Genomic DNA, 24,142 nt, shown 5'->3' with positions numbered 1-24,142 from the left:
AGTAGGGACATGGATTACTGGAACCATATCCTGTGGTTTGATGAGACCAAGATAAACTTATTTGGTCCAGATGGTGTCAAGCGTGTGTGGCGGCAACCAGGTGAGGAATACAAAGACAAGTGTGTCTTGCCTACAGTCAAGCATGGTGGTGGGAGTGTCATGGTCTGGGGTTGCATGAGTGCTGCTGGCACTGGAGAGCTACAGTTCATTGAGGAAACCATGAATGCCAACATGTACTGTGACATACTGAAGCAGTGCATGATCCCCTCCCTTCAGAGACTGGGCCGCAGGGCAGTATTCCAACAGGATAACGACCCCAAACACACCTCCAAGATGACCATTGCCTTGCTAAGGGTAAAGGTAAAGCTAAGGGTAAAGGTGATGGACTGGCCAAGCATGTCTCCAGACCTAAACCCTATTGAGCATCTGTGGGGCATCCTCAAATGGAGGTTGGAGGAGCCCAAGGTCTTTAACATCCACCAGCTCGGTGATGTTGTTATGGAGGAGTGGATGAGGACTCCAGTGGCAACCTGAAGCTCTGGTGAACTCCATGCCCAAGTGGGTTAAGGCAGTGCTGGAAAATATTGGTGGCAACACAAAATATTGACACTTTGGGCCCAATTTGGACATTTTCACTTTGGGGTGTACTCACTTTTGTTGCCAGCAGTTTAGACATTAATGGCTGTGTGTTGAGTTATTTTGAGAGGACAGCAAATTTACACTGTTATACAAGCTGTACACTCACTACTTTACATTGTAGCACTACTTTACATACTGTATGTTGGGCACTTAGGGGGCTGGATCTGGGAGCTTTTGCCTACATACACACGGAAGGCGTACACATATCCTGTAGCTCTTTCGCAAAGTTTGTTTTGTTTCAACCTGTACCCGGCCCTCTTCCTGGGAATATATTGTTTGAATTGCAGCCAGCCAGTGAAGTGGACAAGGGATTCATCCACACAAATGTTTTGCTCTGGGAGATACATTTCAGCAAATCGCTTGGATAAATAATTTATTGGTGGGCGTATTTTATATCATTTATCATGGTTGGGATGATCTCAAGGAGGGCACTGTGAGTTGTCATTGAAATGTAGGATGCACATGATCATGTCATAGTGTGTCCTGCACATGACAGCAGAATAAATCAGCATGTGGTGAATAGATTGGGTGGACCAGTAGGCATGCAATTAATTTTTCTTTGTAAGCCCCATATTAAATGTAAGGCCCAAAAACAATTTTAACTCCTCCACCGTGAGACGTCACCAATGAAACATATGGCCTAACTGTATGAGAGATACTGTTCCACCCTTTATTTTTTGTATTATGTAACGCATTTGAAACATTGTAATAAAAATATTTGAATTAAAATGAAAAAAAAAAGAAAAAAAGTGCTGCACACAGTTTTCCTGACACAAAGGATGACAGCATACACAAATGGGATAAGCTCTGATGCTCGCCCAATCAGGATTGGTTATACTATATTTAAATAAGTCGCCTCCCCCTAGGAGGCATTCTCTTTTTTTTCCTCAAATGCTCAACCGGTTATAACTGTGAATCAATGAAGATTTTTATTTTTGCCCTCACCTGCCGGATTCATCTGGCCAGCTGTACAGGTTCAGCCTCTTTCCCGTGATGAAGCCCCTCTGTTCGGTTGTAAAACTTCCATACGAGGGAGACCCCCCAGGTCCAGTTACTGGGGGGCTGGGATACTGGTCTCTGAATGCAATTAAAACAGTTCTGTCTTATGGTTAGTTGGGACTGATCCAGTCTCTCCTCCCTGGTGAGTTGTGGCCCCACACACACACAGTTTGTTAGTTTGGCTTTGGATATGTTGGTTTCCCTTGCAAAGATGCTGGAAGTTTTTTTTGTGGTCATGGCTACCCCCTTTCAAGATGGCTCCTTGTCTATTTCCTGTGGCTGGACGCAGGTGCTGGCAGAAGGGGCAGGCTAAAAGAAATCATAATAAGGACCATCCTTGGCAGAATGGGGAGTGTGGTTAGGTGACATGCCTGCCAAGATTCTATTCCAAGTTGCATATCAGGTGACAGTAAAACACAATGGCAGATGTGTTCACTCAAGTGAAAACTGACTGGGTGGACCTCTAGTCGCTAAGCCTCAGGTACTAATCAAGCAGCTGAGTCTGTTTAAAGGGTACCTTCTGCCTCAAAAAAACAGCAGGCCAAAGAGCGTTCAACAGATTGGCCAGATGTGTCTTCATACTAGCAGAGGATGCAAGCTCCCCTCTGTAAAGCCCAACTCTTACTGCAGAGGCAGTTGGCCAAGCCTAGTAATCTTCATCAGACCAGCCAGAAGTGCCAGTCTGCCGGTGGATGATGCGATAGCCTTCGCAGAGACATGGAAACAACAATATAGATTTGGAAATGAAGATTTATACTACCATTAAGGAGTATGGTATGGCCTGTGTTGGAGTTCACTTCAGTAGCCAAGGCTATTTGGTTCTCAGCAGACAAGTTGAGGGCAAACTTGGCCAGTAATACGCCTCTGTGGTGTTTGGTCCAGTAAGGCAGTGCAATCACTATGGATGCAGCAGGCTGTTCCTCCTACTATTCTGTGGGATTAGTCAAGCCCTATGGCTTAACCCACTGATGGCATATGCCTCTTCTAAGTCGATTGAAATATGATTTAAGATGGAATCAGTGATGTCCAGATCAGGGACTAATCCCTTAGGCTAGTCACCTAGGCCCAGAACAAAGAGTTGGTGATGCGGTGGGACTAGTGGGACTATTGTTAAATGGTCCTCCCATCTTCTTTTTATTGAGCACCCCACTGTAGTGTAATTAGGTGAATGTTGATTATAAGGGAAGGAATGAACAGATAATAAAGAGTTAATGTGCCCATATTGTATAATGGAGATATAAGATAAGGGGGTAAAATAAGACGTGGGCTGACGTACAAGAGAGAGGGATGGAGGAATACAGAAAATGTAAGAAATTATTGAATTGGTGAATTGTTACTTTTCCCCCGCTCCAGCCTTTTTACTTTTGACTCAGTAGGAAGTTATAGTGGAATGCTACAGAGAATAAACAAAGTGCGCTATTTTAATATTGGTGGAGTAGGCTTGGAAGGCTCGGACTGGAGCAGCTGTGCTCAACCATAATCCCCTAATAGGCCAGCACTCAAATTGCCGTAGATCCGGAAAGTGAGTGCTAAAAGCAGTAGTGCTTTAGGGATCTTCGTGGGGGTCAAAGGTAAACGACTGTCTCGAGGCCCTTTAGTGGGAAGGGAATTATTTTACATTTTTTATAAATTGGGGTTTTTTTTTTTGTTTTGTTTTTTTTCCCCTCCCCTCCTCTCCCCTCCTCCCTCCATCTCCCTTACTATTGTCTGCATCTTTGGAACGCAGACCCTCAAAAGGGATTAGTGAGGAAAGAACCTACTTCTTGGGTACAAGTATTGTGTAGTTGGTGGTGGAGTAGGAGAAAATGGAAAACCTTTCTGTAATGTCCTTTAACGTTAAGGGACTAAATATCCCGGAAAAAAGACGTACATTGCTTCAGGACTTAAGGAGACTGCATATAGATGTTGCATTAATACAAGAAACACACTTTAGAGAAAATAACCTTCCTCTCTTAAGAAGTAGAGATTATTCTATGGTGTACCACGCTTGTAACGCTGAATCCAAAACCAAGGGAGTATCTATTATGATATCGAATACAGTGCCCTGGAATTATAAAGATTCCATGATAGATGTAAAAGGAAGATATTTGTTCATAAAGGGAACCATTGGTAGGGAGGCAGTGATGCTGGCTTCATACTATGCCCCAAACTCCCAGCAAGATATTTTTGTTAGAAATATATTAGAAAAACTCATGGGGTTCAAAGAAGGACAGTTGATCATCGGAGGAGATCTAAATGTACCCCTGATACCCAAAGAAGATACTTCATCAAGAGTATCTTCAGTGACACCTAAAGTAAGGAAGGGGATTTCCCAAGCAATAGCAGAGGCAAGAATGGTAGATGTTTGGCGATTATTCCATCCAAGGGAAAAAGATTATACTTTCTTTTCCAACCCATATAGAGTATACTCACGTATTGATTTTTTTTTGTACCACAAAAACAATTACACTCAGTAAGTGAGGCCTCTATTGGTTTAATCACATGGTCAGATCATGCACCAATCTTTTTAAAATACAACTTGACAGACAGACACCATACATCCACGAGGCTATGGAAACTTAATGAAAGCCTTCTTCAGGATCCCATAGTAAGGGAGGACGTCCAGAGGTAAATAGAATGGTTTTTCCAGATGAACGATAATTCAGATAGCCCTCCGGGAGTAATCTGGGAAACACATAAAGCAGTAATACGGGGAGTACTGATAAGACACTGAGCAAGAATAAAGAAGGAGAGGAAAGCCAAATTAACTACGCTACTGTCCAAAATCCAAGGCTTAGAGGCACAACATAAACATGCTCAGACTGCAGAAGTGGAACGAGAATTATTAAATGCCTGTAGACAAGTAACTGACCTATTACAATATAGAGCCAAAATGGCATTATAAATAGGACGTAAATGTAGCTACGAGTCGGGCAATAAATGTGGCAGGCAACTTGCAGGCGCATTACGTGAAATGCATGCAAGGATGTTTATTCCCTCAGTGAGGAAAAGAGATGGGGAGGAGGTTGGGATGCCTGGACAGATAGCCGAGGTGTTTGGCGAGTTCTACTCTTCACTTTACAATTAGAATATAGACGCACCAGATCGAACAGTGATGGGGGAGTACCTAAAAGCAAGTGGAATGCCGTGCCTGACAACTAGTGTGTAGGAGGAGTTGGACTCGCCAATTACTTTAGAAGAGGTACAGAGAGGAATAAGATTAGCAAAAATGGGGAAGGCACCAGGACCAGATGGGCTCTCGGCCCAGTACTATAAGTTATTCTCATCAATATTGGGACCCTATCTGGTTAAAATGTTTAATGAGCTGGGGGAGGGAGCCTCTTTCCATTCAGAGACATTAAGAGCTATGATAGCGGTGATTCCAAAAGAAGGAAAGGATCCAAAGCAATGTGGAAGTTATAGGCCAATATCCTTATTGAACGCGGATCTAAAAATATTCAGTAAGATTATAGCCTTAAGAATACAACAGCAATTACCCTTCCTGATCCATCAGGTAGGGTTTGTTACAACAAGAGAAGCAAGGGATAATACCATCAAAACCCTGAATTTGATGCATATAGAAAACTCAACTAAGACTCCGTGTGTGTTCCTAGGAGAAGGCATTTGATAGGGTGGGATGGGGGTTCATGTTTGCAGTCCTTTGTCACATAAAACTGGGAGGGAAAATGATTAGTTGGATTGCAGGCATGTATAAAGAACCTAAAGCTCAAGTGAAGGTGAATTGAGTAGTCTCCCCACCATTTGCGATAAGGAATGGGACAAGGCAGGGATGCCCATTGTCCCCTTTATTGTTTGCACTGATACTGGAACCTCTGTTATGTAGAATTTGGCTTAATAAGGATATTTGGGGATTAACGGTAGGAGGAACTCAACATAAAGTTGCAGCATATGCAGACGATATGCTCTTCCCAATGACCAATCCCATAAAAGCAAATTATACATTTAAATGGGCAGATCAATTCCTGAAGTATCTAGGGACTTTTATAGCAGTGGACCCTTCTAAAACATATGAGCTTAATTTCCCGCCAGCGTTAAAAAAGGTGCGAGATTCATTGGAGAGATGGCTTACAGGGATTACACTCCTGGTTTGGAAGAAGCAATATAATTAACCACTTGCTTACTGGGCACTTAAACCCCCCTCCTGCCCAGACCAATTTTCAGCTTTCAGTGCTCTCACACTTTGAATGACAATTACTCAGTCATGCAACACTGTACCCAAATGATTTTTTTGTCCTTTTTTCATACAAATAGAGCTTTCATTTGGTGGTATTTTATCACCTCTGAGTTTTTTAATTTTTGCGCTATAATTGAAAAAAGACCGAAAATTTTGAAAAAAAATGCTTTTATCTTTGTTTCTGTGATAAAATTTTGCAAATTAGCAATTTTTCTTCATAAATGTTGGGCACAATTTATACTGCTACATATCTTTGGTAAAAATAACCCAAATTAGTGGATATTATGTGGTTTGTGTGAAATTTATAGAGTCTACAAGCTATGGTGCAAATCGTAAAAAAAGGATCACATCTGATCACACCTAATGTACTGAGGCCCATCTCATTTCTTGAGACCCTAACAAGCCAGGAAAGTACAAATACCCCCCAAATGACCCCTTTCTGGAAAGTAGACATTCCAGGGTATTTAGTAAGAGGCATGATGAGTTATTTGAAGTTGTCATTCTTTCCCACAATTCTTTGCAAATTAAGTTTTTTTTTTATTTTTTATATTTTTTTCACAAAATTGTCATTGTAATAGCTTATTTCTCTCACATGGAATGTGCATACCACAAATGACACCCCAAAATACATTCGGCTACTCCTCCTGAGTATTACAATACCACATGTGTGGGACTTTTTCACTAACTGGCCACATACAGAGGCCCAACATGCAGGGAGCATCATCAGGTGTTCTAGGAGCATAAATTACACATCTCATTTCTCACCCACCTATTATGCCCCGTACACACGGTCGGACTTTGTTCGGACATTCCGACAACAAAATCCTAGGATTTTTTCCGACGGATGTTGGCTCAAGCTTGTTTTGCGTACACACGGTCGCACAAAGTTGTCGGAATTTCTGATCGCCAACAACGCGGTGACGTCAAGCACGTACGACGAGACTAGAAAAGGCCAGTTCAGAACCAAGCGAGGCACCCTTTGGGCTCCTTTTGCTAATCTCGTGTTAGTAAAAGTTTGGTGAGAGACGATTTACTCTTTTTCATACTCGTGGCTTTCATATTGTTTTCTGTGGTTCAGTTTGTGCTTGTGGGTTTGTATCTGCTCTTCAGTGCGTGCAAGCAAGTTCCGCGTGACTTTAAGTAGTCATTGTGTTCTTGTTCGTTCGTTACTGTTTTTCAGGTCGCTCTTCACAGGCCTTGCTGTTCTTCAGTGCGTACTGTTACTTCGTTCTGAGCAGCCGACCGTTTTCTAGCCATGTTTTGTATACGTACTCCTCGTAGAGTTCGTGCTGTGCGGGGGCTTGGTGTTGGGGTCCTGACCTTGACACAAGTCCAGTCCATGAACAGGGTGGGGAGGAGTTCATGGACCAAGAATTGGTTGCTTCAGCGTGACCAGTTCTCTCATATGCCTTTGCTCCGTGAGATCAGTGAGAATAATCCTGATGATTTCAGGAACTTTCCCCGTGTTTCACCGTCTGCTGGCTTCGCTCACCCCCTATATCAGCAGGCAGGATACCTTCATGAGGCAAGCCATCACTCCGGAGCAGAGGCTCGTCGCTACCCTGCGGTACTTGGCGACAGGGAGAAGCCTGCAGGACCTCAAGTTCTCGACAGGCATCTCCCCCCAGGCTCTGGGGATCATAATCCCAGAGACCTGTTCTGCCATTATCCAGGTCCTGCAGAAGGAGTATATGAAGGTAAGATTTTTATCCTTTAATATCACATTTTATTTTATATAATGTTTGCTAATACATTGTATTTCTCTCCTCATTCCCTAATTACCATGATTGTAATATGCTGTGAATGTCCACTTTGTCCTCATTCATGCTGGATTTTTATGTAATTAATTTTTTAGGTCCTTCATACAGATTGGCCTTCAATAACCTCCCCAGCATGCTCTCCTGCCCTATATTCACCTCATGTAGTCACTTAACAATGTATTTTATCAGCTCCATAGTAGTGCTTTACCCCAAACACCCCCTAAAATGTTTAGAAATGTGATTTGTGCTTTAAATTCAGGCAGAGTGCCAGAGGCTTTTTTTTGTGGTGTCCCCAAATCATTTTTAGTAACCCTCCCTCCCCCCAACTGCTAAGTCAGCTGATCCCAATTCTCTATCTATCCTCAATCATCTATCTGCTGACTTTGCCAAACCCATACACACTATACCCACCTCTTTTGTGGTCAGATTTATAGATGAATTCCCCAAAGCATGTAGTGCAAGGGCCTGCCTGTATACTTTCAAATGGTACTGTTTAAACTTTTTATATCCTATTATTATCTTGACAGGTAATAGCAGAATGTCCAAATGTCCTCAAATGTGTACAGTGTGTATTTAGATCTTTGTATTAGGATGCTTCTTACCTGTCCAGTGGGCTGCCAATAGTGTAACTAAGGAGGGGCTGTTCCAAGTAATACCCTGTATTTAGGCATTCATCTCTCAATGAAGTGGAGAGGGTTACCTGTCCAAGATTTCCCCACCCCCCATAATGTTAAAAATGGCCCATGAGAGGGGGGGAGGGGGAATATGATAGGTGTACCTTATACTTTGGTGTTGTTAAATTCCCCTTAAGAAATGCTATCTGGAGGTTGGCCAAGAATGTTTGTGTCTAATCTGCTTGCCATGTTTATGTGCAAAAATATTAATTTATTTTTGTTTTCCTCAACAGTTTCCTTCCACGCCACAGGAATGGCAGACTGTGGCCTCCCACTTTGTCGAGCAGTGGGACTTTCCTAACTGCGGAGGGGCAATTGATGGGAAACACGTCAACATCGTCCCACCACCCAACTCGGGGTCGTACTATTTCAACTATAAGGGGTTCAATAGTATTGTGATGTTGGCGGTGGTGTCGGCTAATTACGACTTCTTGTATGTGGACGTGGGGAAGAATGGCCAGATGTCCGATGGTGGAGTCATCGCCCAGACGGAGTTCTACAGGTGTCTCCAGAATGGCAGCTTGGACTTGCCACCTCCAGAGGACAATGTGGAAGGACTCCCATTCGTGTTCGTTGCTCATGAAGCGTTTGCGCTGGGGGACCATCTTATGCGGCCATTCCCTATGAGGACCCTCACCCCGGAACAGAGGGTTTTTAATTACTGGCTGGCCAGAGCCAGAAGAATGGTGGAGAACACATTTGGAATCCTGGCCAGCCGGTTCCGCCTATTTCTGACACCCATCCATATGGCGGAGTATAAACGTAATTATATAATCCTGGCGTGCTGTATTCTCCATAACTTTTTACGCAAGCATTCCGCCAACTATGCTGGCTCAGTTGGGCCTGAGGCCGGAATAATCCATGAAACAACACTGACGGCGCTTGAAAGTGGCCGTCCTGGCTTGCCCTCCCTGAGTGCCCGTAATGTCCGGTCACGATACCTGGAGTTCTTTGCGGGTAGGGGGGCCATCATTATGTCAGCAAATTTGTGAAGCCTTTATCAAATAAAAAAGCAAAAAAAAGAAAATCTTTGTGGACATTTACTGCTTGTGTTTGTTTTAGCTGACCCTGACAGAAATGTGTTGAGTCCAGAAAATGGCATGATTGTGTAACCTTATACAAAGCACTGTTGGGTGTTATTTACTAAAGGCAAAGACACTTTGCACTACAAGTGCAGTGAAACTGCACTTGTAGTGCAAAGAGGATTTGCCCTTAGGAAATAACCCCCATTTTCACAGAAAACAGCAATTACATCACCAACAAAGTGTTTGAGCGTTGACACAATAATCCACACATTCTTGCTTAACAATCTCTTTAATATCTGCAAAATCACATGTGCATTTAGAAAAGGTTTTTATAACAAAAAAACATGTTTGTGGTATAACAAATTTTGGGGTAGCATTATCAAACAGATAAATGTCCATTTAAGCTAAAACAGGCATGTGTAAAACCAACAAGAAAGACACAAATCTTGAACTTACAAAGTTCACATTTGGTAGAACTTGAAGGCAATATCAGACATGAGTATTTAGGAACTGTGTTTGATCTTGCATTCAGATGGGGTGAAGTCACCCCAGGAAAAGCAAAATTTGGGAGATGCACACAAATTTCCCAATGTCATCATGTGCTATCTGCCATAACAGGGGATCAAGGGACGTGTTTTGGGGGAGAAACCCCTTCCTCTCAGCTACTTTATTATTGAGGAAGGGGTTGCACCCCCAAAACGCGTCCACTGATCTCCCGTGATGGCAGATAGCACATGTTGGCACACTGTGTGCATCCTCCAAATTAGGGTTTTCGACAAATCTTTCAAACATTGGAGCACACAAAAAAACAAAGGGATTGGGAGGGGTTTTAAACTCGCCCCAAAACATCAATGATGTTTTTATATTTTTGAATAACATCATTGATGTTTTTATTGAGGTTTTTCCATTCTAAATTACACCCCATGATCTCCCCGATCAGGATCTGGGCACTTTCTGATGTGAAAGGATCTGGATCCACAACATCACGATCACCTAAAAAAGAGAGAAACCCAAAAAAAAAGGTATCAAAAATATGCCGGCATCCATCTCTTACCTGAGCCTGTGGTCGCAAACACTCACCTGTTGTGGTGGCAATTTCCACCACATCTTCTTCCTCCTCCTGCTCTTCTTGGGTTGGTGGGATTTCACCTTCTTCCAAAGGTGGGGGGTCTGTGTTCTCCTCGGATGAGGGGTGTCCTCCGAGTCTTTTCTCCCCTATGTCAAACAAAAATGCTATACTTAGCACACAGTGATTTGATGGCAGAACTATAATTATAAAACATTGCTTGGAAGTGGGGTACAATTGTCTATTTTGGCAGAGTTCCAAAATGTGGCATTTTCAGTGTCCTTTGTCAAGCTTCAATACTTTACCTGTTTGGTACAAGCTTCACAGATGGAGACCCACCTATAGTATACACTGGAGCACCTGTGTGCCCCCCCTAATAAAAATGGTGTTCTTGTGTCCCACACTAGTGCCCCAGTGTCCAGATGTGAAAACAGCTGCTCAGTGTCCTCTCCTTACACAGAATCTAGTTTGCATTTCATTCTAGTAACAAAGCCATCTACCCAACCAAAATAGTTTATGACAAGTAGGGCATAAAAATTGTGGCCCAATGCATATGGCCTAAACAATGGTGTTTTATAGGCCGAAAGAAAAATGTTTGATACGAATGAATAATGTACCCATGAACATGAAATTTGCCATTTAAAAAGTAGACTTGTAAGAAAAGCACATGGAGCAGCACGAACGTAAGAAACAGAAAGAATAGGAACACAGGACAACTACTTACTTTTTTGCAGCACTCTCCGGATCTTTCTGTACTGCTCATGTTCTCATAATTTCAGGTCCGACCACCGCTTCCTGAGCTGATCTTTCGATCGTCGTACCCCGAAATGCCAGTGCAGACTCTTGACCACTTTCGCCATGATCTTGGCCCTTCTGACATTGGGGTTGGGGTAAGGTCCATACTTCCCGTCATAGTCGGCCCTCTTCAGAATGTCCACCATCTCCAACATCTCCCCAAAGGACATATTTGATGCCTTAAATCGTCTCCTTCTGGATCCAGACGTTTCAGGCTCCGGCATTTCCTCCTCCTCCTCCTCGTTGCTATAATTAGCACGCACCTGCTGTGTCTCCGCCATGTGCTCTTCCCCCACTGCGCCGAACGAAAAGGGGTGGAGAATAGACTAGAAAGAACATCAGGGGCGGGCGGAGTTACACGCATGCGCAGTGTGTATAGAGCGTAACACGCTTGCGTATTACGTACGATCTGTGAGCGGAGGAAGGAGCATCGAATGCGCCGATCGTGATAACGAAGGTAAGATCTAAACTTGGGCCTATACTGCTTCGAAATTGAACCCTTTATTGTAACAAGATTAGGAGAGTTTGGCCTGACCTTAGGGTTTGTCTTGTGTTGTGTCTTGCAGAGAAAATGGATGGGTTCAACGACCACAATTTCCTCCCCCTGTTCATAGACAAATACAGGGAGCTGCCCTGTCTGTGGCAGGTGAGACACCCCCATTATTACAATAAACAAAAGAGGCAGGCAGCGCTGGAGAAACTGCTGGAGTTGGTGAAGCCGGTGGTCCCCACAGCAACCATCCCCTATTTAAAAACCAAAATTGGTGGCCTGAGGAGCACTTATCTTAGGGAGCGCAAGAAGGTTACGGATTCCCAGAGGTCCGGAGCTGCAGCAGATGACATTTATGTCCCCAGGCTGTGGTACTATGAGAGACTGCAATTTCTGTCAGACCACACTGAAGTCAGGGAATCCCTCTCAAACCTTCCTTCCACTCTTCCTTCCACCCCAGCTGAGGCTTCCAATGTCCAACCTGGGCCTTCCAGCCAGGAAGAAGTGGAGGAGCCCAGCTGAAGTCAGGTATAGCATTCTTCTACAGATTTCTGGTCAATAAATAAATGATGTTTACTAGATGTTATTATTGATCACTAATTGCTGATTGAAAAAAGTGTTTTACATATCAATTGACAGTAGTGGGCACCTAAAATTGGGACAAGAATGAAAAATGCTGGGCTCAGAATGCTAGTCTGTTATATTTGATAACATTTAATTTGCAACAGTCAGGAGGTGAAAATTGTGTGTGATTGATGAATAAAAAACTAAAACTATGTCCCTTTTTCATACACAGGAAGACCTCAGCCAGGAGGAGGTTGTGGAATGTGGCAGTCAGGAGGAGGCGGGGATTAGTGGCAGCCAGGAGGAGGCGGGGCTAAGTGGCAGCCAAGAGAAGCCTGGGACCAGTCGCAGCCTGACTGAATCGTAGGTTCCTCCCCTCCGCCTTCCATATAAAAGAGCGAGGAAGGCGACTCCCATGCAGGATTCAGCACTCAGGCTCATTCAGGAGACTTCTGCGTCCCTCCAAGTCTTAGCCACTTCTGAAGAGGCCTTTGCCTGCATGGCTGCCACCAAACTGCAGGGCATGCAGGAGGGTCAACGCCTCCTGTGTGAGCAACTTATTTATAAAGTCCTAACTAAGGGGGTGAGTGGGGAACTAACACCCAAGACCAACGTGATTGAGTTGGACCATCCTCCTCCTCCTCCTCCTCCTGCTGCCACAACTCCACCACCAGAGCTGTGGAAGGAAGCGTGGAAGGAAGACAAGAGAGTGATGGCCCTGGGTTCAGTCTGGTCTGACAAAAGCTGCAGTCTCTTGTATGACCACAACCTGGGGACACAGATGTCATCTGCTGCTTTCCGGATCTCTGGGACTTCTGGACCAGACTGCACTCTCTTAGATAAGGACTCCTCAGGCCACCAATTTTGCTTGAAAATAGTTGATGTGGGAGGGAGATGGGCGGAGCCTAGCGGAGCAGACATGCATTGTTAGAGCTCCACACCGCTGAGGAGAGAAGAGAAGGACAAAGCGGAGCCTGCAGGCTCAAAAGGTATCCATTTGAACCTTTTTGCCCCTGGGAACAAACTGTGAAAGTTTGGGCAGGAAATATGGTACTGGGAGGAAACCGTGGCAGAAATAAAAATCACCTCACAAAGAGCTCACAGGCACTCACTGCAGCTGAAGCAGCTCCAGTCACCTCACAAGATACAGCATCAGGGCGCTCTCACAGACAGAAAATGTCACAGCAAGACTCTCCATTTGAGTCAGATACAGAACAAATCCTCTCACAAACTTCTCCACAAGCCTCCTCAGCATCCCCAGTAATATTATTACAATTTGAAAAGATGCTTCATAAGGCTTTAAAACAAACCTCAGACCAAATAACAAAAAGCCTAACCAAAGAAATAAGAGAGCTGGGAAACCGCACCGCAGCCTTAGAAATAAAAATGGATGAAATTGAAATTACAACCCAAGAAAATATAACAGAATTGGAACAATTAAAAGAAGAGAATTTAATACTTCAAACTAAGCTCGAAGATTACGAAAATAGAGCCAGACGTTCAAACTTGCGCATAAGGGGAATACCTGAAACTGTGACAGACCTGCAATCTACTATTACTGCTCTATTACAAGAACTAAAGCCAGATATCCCTATTGAACGTTTAGAACTGGACAGAGTACACAGAGCCCTCACAGCCAAAAAGAAAGATGGACCCCCACGTGATATAATCACAAAATTTCATTATTACAGAACGAAAGAACAAATACTAATTGCTGCAAGAGAAAAAAAGGAACTTAATTTTCAAGGACACAATTATCACATTTTTGCTGACCTATCCCAACTTACTATTACTAAAAGACGATCCATGAAACCCCAACTAATGGAACTGCAACGCCACAACATTATGTATCAATGGGGCTTCCCCTTTTCAGTCAGATTTAACCACCAAGGTACAATTTACAGAAGCAGATCAGCAGATGAACTACAACAAACCCTTTTAAAATTAAATCTGACAGAACCCACAAGCAGCAACACTCCCACACGCAGAAGAATGGCATCATCTTCACCTTCAGGCAGCACCCAGAAAATTTCAGAACAAAATGGGAATCATCATTCTCACAAAAGAGGCCGTTATGCCACATCATCCATGGACCAAGAAGATTCAATGGACTGACATCCTAATTCCTGATATCTCTTCATTTATTATACTAAGAGATGGTTCTCTATAAAAAAAACTGTATTTATAACTGAATGTAACTGCATTCTGATAGTCACACACTGTGTGGGATCATGTTACATTCCAGTTATATTTCTTATTGCTTCTGATTCATATAGCCTTAGAATATATAAGTGAAATAAGGAAATTCTTGTTCAGTTATATATTATCAGGTAATAACAATAGATTTATTACTTTTTAGGACAAATATGTTCAATAATCCAGAAGTAATGGAAGCTTTTTCTTTTTTTTCTTAAAACAAATATATTATTACCTAACTAGTTCCTAGAATTATGTTTTTGTTTATTCTAATCTGAGGCAATACAACCTCAATTTTATGAGTTAACATATCTAAACAGCTACATATGAATAAAATATGTAATTGTTTACTCTAAAAGGGTTAAAATCCCAAAATAATTCAAACTATCTTCATCAATACCAAAGTTATTAACAGTACCTTTCTAACTGAACTATTTAGCCTAGGGCAAGACTAACCATATACAACCACCCTGGAATAAATAATTTCAACAAAAACTATATTCTGCACTCCAATTAATGAAACATCATTTTGATGTCTTTTGACATAACACTTCTCTCCTGGAAGCAGAAGATCCATGTACCCCCATTAGCCCTCCTCATTCTCCCAACCATATTATGTGGGAGTGTGACGAAGGCACTTATTCCCCTGAGAGAGATATTTATTCTCTTTCACGGGTAAATTGTGATTACTTGCAAAAATAATTTATACAATGTATCATCTAATCTCATATGTTTTTTGTTTACTCTTTACTCCAGAATTCACTGGTTTCTTTTCTATCTTTTCATCTCTTCAGTCCACACAGGTTGATCTGCGCAGTCAGCTCTGCATAACAAAAAGTAAGTCAAAACTATTTGATCTGTTGCCATGGCACCACTGAATATACTTTCCCTGAATGTTCAGGGAATAAATGTCCCTCAAAAAAGGACCAAAGCCTTCTGTACTTTCCATAACAAGAAGGCTCACATAGTATGCCTCCAAGAAACACACTTCACCAAAGATTCTACTCCAAAATATATTTCTCCATTTTTATCAACAAATTTACACGGCTTCTGCCTCTACCAAGCAAAGGGGAACTCTAATTGCATTTCACCGATCCACACCATTCACCTTATCATCAGAAATTAAAGACCCAGAAGGTAGATACCTGATACTCATGGGTTATATAATGGATACAGCAATCACGGTGATTTCCTACTACGCTCCTAACAAACAACCTACACCATTCCTCTCACATATATTACAAGTGATTAATACACACAAAATAGGAACAGTGATAATGTGTGGGGATTCGAACCAGGTCCTCCTCCCATTTCTAGATAAATCACCTTTTACACCATCCAAAATAACCTCTAGATTACCTTTTTCTCAACTTCTTTCCAAATACAATCTGGTAGATTCGTGGAGAGAAAGTAACCCAATGAAAAAGAAATTCACTTATTTCTCGCACCCTCATCAAACCTTCACCAGAATAGATCATATTTTTCTAACAATAGGAATGCTACCAGAAATTATTGCATCAGATATAATTCCGATTCCGTGGTCTGACCATAATGCAGTATACACTACTATAGCCTCAGCCATACCAAAAGCGCATGACCCAACGTGGTACTTACTGGACATAATGCTCAAACACCCACTACATCAGATGGCCATTGAACAAGCTTTAAAGGAATACATATCAATTAATAATACAACAGACATCTCCCCAATAACACTGTGGGAAGCTCATAAGCCTGTCTTGCGTGGTACAATACAAAGACAAATGGCACTATTTAAATGGGAACGCAAAAATCTAGCAAAAAAACTAGAACTCAATTTTAATGCAGCCTACATATCATTCCAAGATAATCCATCTCAGAGTACAAAATCTCATCTGGAAAAATCTAGATTGGAATACGATCTATTTCTCACTGAATCAGTTGATAAATCCCTCAAACGCTCCAAACACAATTTCTACATGAATACAAACAAACCAGGTACATATTTGGCTCGGGCATTAAATTCAACTAACAAATCTTTCACACCAATACGTTTGAAATTATCAAAAAATGTTTATACTTGTAATCCAGTTAAAATAGTCCATAAATTTCAATCACATCTCGCAACTTTATACAAGACAAACAATGAATTTAATCCTACAGAGGCTGAATCCTTCTCAAAAATAACCTTACCTGAGTTATCTCAGAATCAAAAAAGCAGTTTGGATGAGCCTATAACTATAGATGAAGTTGCTAACGCCATAAAAGACCTAAAACTTAACAAAAGACCAGGCCCAGACGGCTACTCGGCTTTATACTATAAAACATTCTCAGAAATACTCTCTCCCATTCTCACTGAAACTTTTAACAAACTTCTAGATGGACATTCTTTTCGGCAAGAAACACTAATGGCAATTGTTTGTATGATCCCAAAACCCCTTTCTGATGATACTTCCTGTGTGAATTATCGGCCTATCTCTCTGTTAAACCTTGATATTAAATTATTAGCAAAAATAATAGCAAAACGCCTCAATAGCATTATAGGAAAATTAATACATAGAGATCAAGTAGGCTTCATGCCAAATAGACAGGCAGGCGATAATATACGAAGGGCAGTGTTATTGACACATATTGCTAAAAAACGGAAAATCCCTTTATGTTTTCTATCTCTCGATATTAAGAGGGCATTTGACACAGTATCCTGGCAATATATGCAATATTCATTACAAAAATGGGGTTTTGGACCCCACTTTTTAACATGGATCAAAGCATTATATAATAAACCCAAAGCCTATATAAAATATGCTGGATACAAATCTGATGCCTTTAATATCGAAAGAGGTACCCGACAGGGTTGCCCATTATCTCCCTTATTATTTGCCCTTATACTCGAACCCATGGCCCAATACATCAGAACAAACCAAACTATAACTGGCATTGAAGTAGGAGGTATTACACACAAATTATGTATATTTGCAGACGATATATTACTTTTTCTATCATCACCACAGGTCTCTGGTCCTAACTTAATACCAGCTCTTGTTGGATTTGCAGCCCTATCCGGCCTTATGATTAATCCTAAGAAATGCCTAGTGCTTAATATTTCACTCACAAACATGGAATTGATCCCGGCTAGGGCTGCACTCCCATTCACATGGGCAGAAAAATCAATCCCATATCTTGGAATTCATTTAACAGCATCTCATTCTGACTTATTCTCAACCAATTATCCTCCTGTATTAAGACAGATCACAAATCTAATAAAACAATGGTCGCAACTTCCTTTATCCTGGATAGGGAAGATTAATGCAATCAAAATGACTATTCTACCCAAATTGCTTTATCTATTCAGAGTCCTCCCTATTCCAATTCCTTCCTATTTTTTGAGAATAGTACAAAACAGAGCAACTTCCTATACACACACTACATCTTCCCAAAAATAAAGGAGGCCTGGGATACCCTAATTTTACTAACTTCTACAGAGCAGCACATTTGGCCAGTCTGTCCAAATACCATGCAAAACAGGAAATCCCATTATGGGTATTTATAGAGGCTTCAGAAAATGATCCTCTATTAATATCAAACTTATTATGGCTTGATCCTAAAGACCGCTTTAAAATTCATAATCCCATAACTAAACACTTCTTATCTCTCTGGGATAAACTAAAAACCAAATATCAGTTACAATCTCCACACAATCCTCTCCTTTCTTTTATCAGAAATCCGGCCTTTTATCCGGCATGGATCTACCCAAATTCTTTTAAAGCTTGGACAACATCAGGCATTCAGATACTAAATGACTTCATAGCATCTAAATCATTCCTTTCATTCCCATCGCTTAGAGAAAAATATGATCTACCAAACTCTGAGATATTTAGATATCTCCAAATCAAAAATTTCTATACACCATTCCTAAAGGGGGATACAAATTATAAAGTCCTAACTCGCTGGTACCTTGTACCCGCTAGAGTGGCAAAATATTCACCTAATACCTCAGCTCTTTGTTTTCGAGGATGCCCAGAAATAGGCACACATTTACACATATGGTGGACGTGCCCAGTAATCCAAACCTTCTGGAAGGAAGTCTTCGTGATTGCATCTAAAATATTTAAAAAAATAATACAACCAGATCCATATATAACTTTACTTAATCTAAAACCGGAATGGTTAACACTCTCTCAATTCAAACTTATGATCCAACTAATAACGGCTGCAAAACAAACAGTGGCCAAGGCATGGAAATCTCCTACATTGGTACTAGCAGAAACAATTCACAGAATGAATAATACAATGTCCCATGCTAAGATGGTAGCCATCGATCAAAATCAAATTCCAACATTTGAAAAACTTTGGCATCCTTGGATAAAACAACAGTTCCTGTCAAACTTCAATGACTCTGTCCTGTTGCCATGGTAACAGATTAAATGACTTACAGAGACACCCATTCTAAGGCTTCAAAGAGAACTAAAAAGAATAATAAACTGACGAGCGGGACAACCTTGTGGACCATACCTCTACCTTTCTACCCTTTTTCTTCTTTCTCTTTCCTTTTCTCCACCTTACGATTAAAGCTCATTATCAGAATTTATTTGACCTATATACACTCTACCTGTAAACAATATGTATAGTAGGTATAAATCATTTAAATACCTACAAAAGTAACTAAGGAAATGATATATATCTTTAATTTAGGTTTTACGTGAACCCAATGTTTAATATTTGAAATTTCATGATATTTACCTATATAAACCCTACTCTAAAACAATGAGTTTACTTTATAGATCCTTGTAAACTTACTTTATGTATCTTTATAATATTGTATACTCAATAAACTTCTTTTGACAAGGAAAATAGTTGATGTGTGCCCTGGGGGTCCAAGGCTTCACCCATTTCTGCTGTTTCTCCAGCGTTGCCTCCCTCTTTGTTTAGTTGTGAGCCCTTAATAAATGTTATTTTTTTGAAAATTATACTCTCCTATGTGTGTTTTCATCCAAAAAGGACAGTTTGTTGTTGACGATTCAGGTACATTTTAACATTAAATGTGAAATTAACAAGGGACAACAACACCAAACAATCTCCTACAGATTAAATAGAACAACATATCAATGTTGTTGTGGTAACTAGACACAAAAAACACACACACAAATTTTCAGGCGTACAAATAAAAATCCCAAAAACAAAAAAAAAGCCTTGAAAAAAATATAAACCAAAAAAAAAATAATCGGCCTTAAAAACCAGAAAAAAAAAAAAAACACCAAAATAATGTTGTCAGATGTGACAAATCAAAATATATTGAGGGAATCCCAATAAATAGTAAGGAAAGAAGTTTGTGAGAAGTGTGTGTGAATATGAGCAGCAAAACTAGTTAATTCTTGTCACATTATAAAGAAGAAGAGAGTGCGCTGTATTAAACCATTTTTAACATTGCAGCGTGACGAAAGTGCTGTATCCATTGCGAACGCTAAGTTTACCAGACCAAGCTGTTCCGTGTTTCTTCTGAGCATCAGTGGCACTTTGTGCGTCGGAACAGGCCACACACGGTCGGAATTGACGCGATCGGACTTTGTTTTCGGAAAATTTTATATCCTGCTCTCAAACTTTGTGTGTCGGAAAATCCGAATGGAAAATGTCCGATGGAGCCCACACACGGTCGGAATTTCTGACAACACGCTCCGATTTGACATTTTCCATCGGAAAATCCGACCGTGTGTATGGGCATTACACTTTTGAAGGCCCTAGAGCACCAGGACAATGGAAACGCCCACAAAATGACACCATTTTGAAGGCTAACACCCCAACGTATAATCTATGAGTCATAATGAGTCTCTTGAATGGTTCATTTTTTTCCAGAAGTATAATTAACCACTTGCTTACTGGGCACTCAAACCCCCCTCCTTCCCAGACCAATTTTCAGCTTTCAGTGCTCTCACACTTTGAATGACAATTACTCAGTCATGCAACACTGTACACAAATGATTTTTTTTTCCTTTTTTTCATACAAATAGAGCTTTCATTTGGTGGTATTTGATCACCTCTGGGTTTTTTAATTTTTGCGCTATAAATAAAAAAAAGACCGAAAATTTTGAAAAAAAATGCTTTTTTCTTCGTTTCTGTGATAAAATTTTGCAAATTAGCAATTTTTCTTCATAAATTTTGGCCACAATTTATACTGCTACATAACTTTGGTAAAAATAACCCAAATTAGTGGATATTATGTGGTCTGTGTGAAATTTATAGAGTCTACAAGCTATGGTGCAAATCGTAAAAAAAGGATCACATCTGATCACACCTGATGTACTGAGGCTCATCTCATTTCTTGAGACCCTAACAAGCCAGGAAAGTACAAATGCCCCCCAAATGACCCCTTTTTGGAAAGTAGACATTCCAGGGTATTTAGCAAGAGGCATGGTGAAGTGTCATTTGAAGTTGTCATTTTTTCCCACAATTCTTTGCAAATTAAGGGTTTTTTTTATTTTTTATATTTTTTTCAGAAAATTGTCATTGTAATAGCTTATTTCTCTCACATGGAATGTGCATACCACAAATGACACCCCAAAATACATTCAGCTACTCCTCCTGAGTATTACAATACCACATGTGTGGGACTTTTTCACTAACTGGCCACATACAGAGGCCCAACATGCAGGGAGCATCATCAGGTGTTCTAGGAGCATAAATTACACATCTCATTTCTCACCCACCTATTACACTTTTGAAGGCCCTAGAGCACCAGGACAATGGAAACGCCCACAAAATGACCCCATTTTGAAAAGCTAACACCCCAACGTATAATCTATGAGGCATAATGAGTCTTTTCAATGGTTCATTTTTTTCCAGAAGTTTTTGGAAAATGTGGAAAAAAATGAAAATGCATTTTTTTTTTACACAAAGTTGTCCGTTTATAAGATATTTCCAACACATAGCATTTACATAGCAAAAATAACACCCCGAAATACATTCTGCTACTCCTCCTGAGTAAAATGATACCACATGTGTGAGACTTTTACACAGCCTGACCACATACAGAGGCCTAACATTGAAGTAGCACCTTCAGGTGTTCTAGGAGCATAAATTACACATCTCATTTCTCACCCACCTAGTACACTTTTCAAGGTCCTGGAGCACCAGGACAATGGAAACGCCCACAAAATGACCCCATTTTGGAAAGCTAACACCCCAACGTATAATCTATGAGGCATAATGAGTCTTTTGAACTGTTCATTTTTTTCCAGAAGTTTTTGGAAAATGTGGAAAAAAATGAAAACGCATTTTTTTTTACACAAGGTTGTCCGTTTATAAGATATTTCCAACACATAGCATTTACATAGCAAAAATAACACACCGAAATACATTCTGCTACTCCTCCTGAGTAAAACAATACCACATGTGTGAGACTTTTACACAGCTTGACCACATACAGAGATCCAACATACAAGGAACACCATCAGGTGTTCCAGGGACACATAGCATCCACATACCAAGAATTACACCCCAAAATACATTATGCTGAGCAAAGAGAAACAAAAGATTACCTGTGGTTTTAGTACTACAGTTGTCCACAGGAGAATAGCACTGGTCCAGGCAACAGGCAGGGACTCGGTCAGCAACAGCAAACACAATTTTTCAGGCAGCAGGCAGAAATACTGTCCATAGTCAGTACAGGCAGCAGGCAGGGATACTGTCCATAGGTCAGTGCAGTGCAGGGTCAGTGCAGGCAGAGATTGTCAGCAGTGCCAAAATATTGGTCTTGGTATTAGGCAGGAACATGGTCCATGTGCTGTGGTCAGTGCGACAAACAGAGGCATGATGGCAGTAAGTCCTACAGGGAGCAGGCAGAAGTAGGGCCTCGTTCAGGACAGAATGGGGACAGGGGTAGAGGATTCTCCCACCCAAATCTCTTTGAAGCCTCCGAGTCTCCAGACCCTAATCTAGGAATGAGAAAACAAAGAAAATTGTTTTCTTCATCCAGAAAAACTATTCTGGAGCCCTCACATATGTGAGACCCCTGTGTTGAATCCCACTAGTCCAGTTGCAGGGTACAAGATCAGTCCAAGAGGCAGGCAAGAGGCATGGTCAAACAGTCCAAGGTCAGTTCCAGATCAGGCAGAGGTATGCACAGAATCGTTAGGCAGAAGCATGGTCGAATAACAGTCCAGGGTCAGTTCCATATCAGGCAGAGGTATGTACAGAATCATTAGGCAGAAGCATGGTCGAATAACATTCCAGGGTCAGTTCCAGATCAGGCAGCGGTATGTAGAAAATCGGCAGGCAGAAGCGTGGTCGAATAACAAGCCAGGGTCAGTTACAGAGCAGGCAGTGGCATAAGGGGTGTGAAGGCAGGAACTGAGGATTACGTTTACCATACATCACTAATAATTTAGTGAAGTATGGTAACGCGGAAACATTCACCTATACAGAGGCCTGGTTGGGAAGGACATTGTGCACAATAATAAGATGTGTCTCTTCTGACTCCTGCTCTGGTATACACCTTACATCTTTTTTAACGTCTTTGGCCTGTTGGTTTGGGAGGGAGTTTATCTGGAAAGTGGCGTTTGGAGAGTCGACTAACAACATCTGTTCGGATGTTTTCTGGTGGGCCGTTCGGGAATATAAGGGCAGTGTAAATTTCCTCCTGGTAGCCAAGAAAGGGTTGGGGGTTTTGGGTGGAGTTGTGGTAAATGATATAGGAGTTGTATATGGCCAATTGAAAAAAATAAATTGCTACTTTTTTGTACCAATGGTATGTCCTTCTTGTGGCAAGGTATGGTTCCAACATTTGATAGTTGAAGTTGACTCCCTCCATAAACGAATTGTATTCATGAATGCATGTGGATTTCTGGATGGGGCCATTTCTTCTGGGGATTTCCACATAGGTGTTATTGTGGATGGAAGACAACATATACACATCCCTTCTGTCCCTCCACTTCACTGCCAGAATCTCTTTGTTACACAGACTTGCTGTTTCTCCTTTTCTCAACTTCTTATTAACAAGACTTTGAGGAAAGCCCTTCCGTTTTTTTTTTATGGTGCCACATGCTGGCGTCTTCTTCTGATGAAGGTTGTGGAACAGGGGCAGAGAAGTGTAGAAGTTGTCTACATACAGGTGGTATCCTTTGTCGAGTAGGGGGTATATGAGGTCCCACACAACTTTCCCGCTGGTTCCCAAGTAGTCCGGGCAATTAGGGGACTGCAGCTGGGTGTCCTTCCCTTCGTACACTATGAAGGAATATGTGTACCCTGTGGCTCGGTCACATAGTTTGTACACCTTCACCCCATAGCGGGCCCTTTTGCTGGGGATAAATTGCTTAATTTTAAGCCTGCCGCTAAATTTCACAAGGGACTCATCCACACATATCTGTTGGCCGGGGGTGAACATCTGGGGGAATACTTCAGAAAAATAATTTAATATTGGCCGAATTTTGTAAAGCCTGTCATAATTTGGATCATTTTGGGGAGGGCACTGGGTATTGTCGCTGAAATGTAGGAACCTCATTATCATCAGATACCTGGTTCTGGGCATTACCACGGAGAAGAGCAGCATGTGGTGGAGGGGGTGGGTTGACCAATAGGAACGGAATTTGTTTTTTTTTGGTGAGCCCCATATTAAATGTGAGGCTCAAAAAAACCTTGAACTCCTCCACTGTCAGGTCTCTCTACTCATAGGGACGGGCATAATATGATGTGGCATTTTGCAAAATAAATTGCTGTGCATACAGGTTGCACTGGGTAACAATTGACGCCAACATGTCCTCAGTAAAAATTAAATTAAAAAAATTAATTG

This window comes from Aquarana catesbeiana, linkage group LG13, assembly GCF_042186555.1.
Source record: "Aquarana catesbeiana isolate 2022-GZ linkage group LG13, ASM4218655v1, whole genome shotgun sequence".
Lineage (NCBI taxonomy): Eukaryota > Metazoa > Chordata > Amphibia > Anura > Ranidae > Aquarana > Aquarana catesbeiana.
This window is presented reverse-complemented; position numbering follows the sequence as displayed.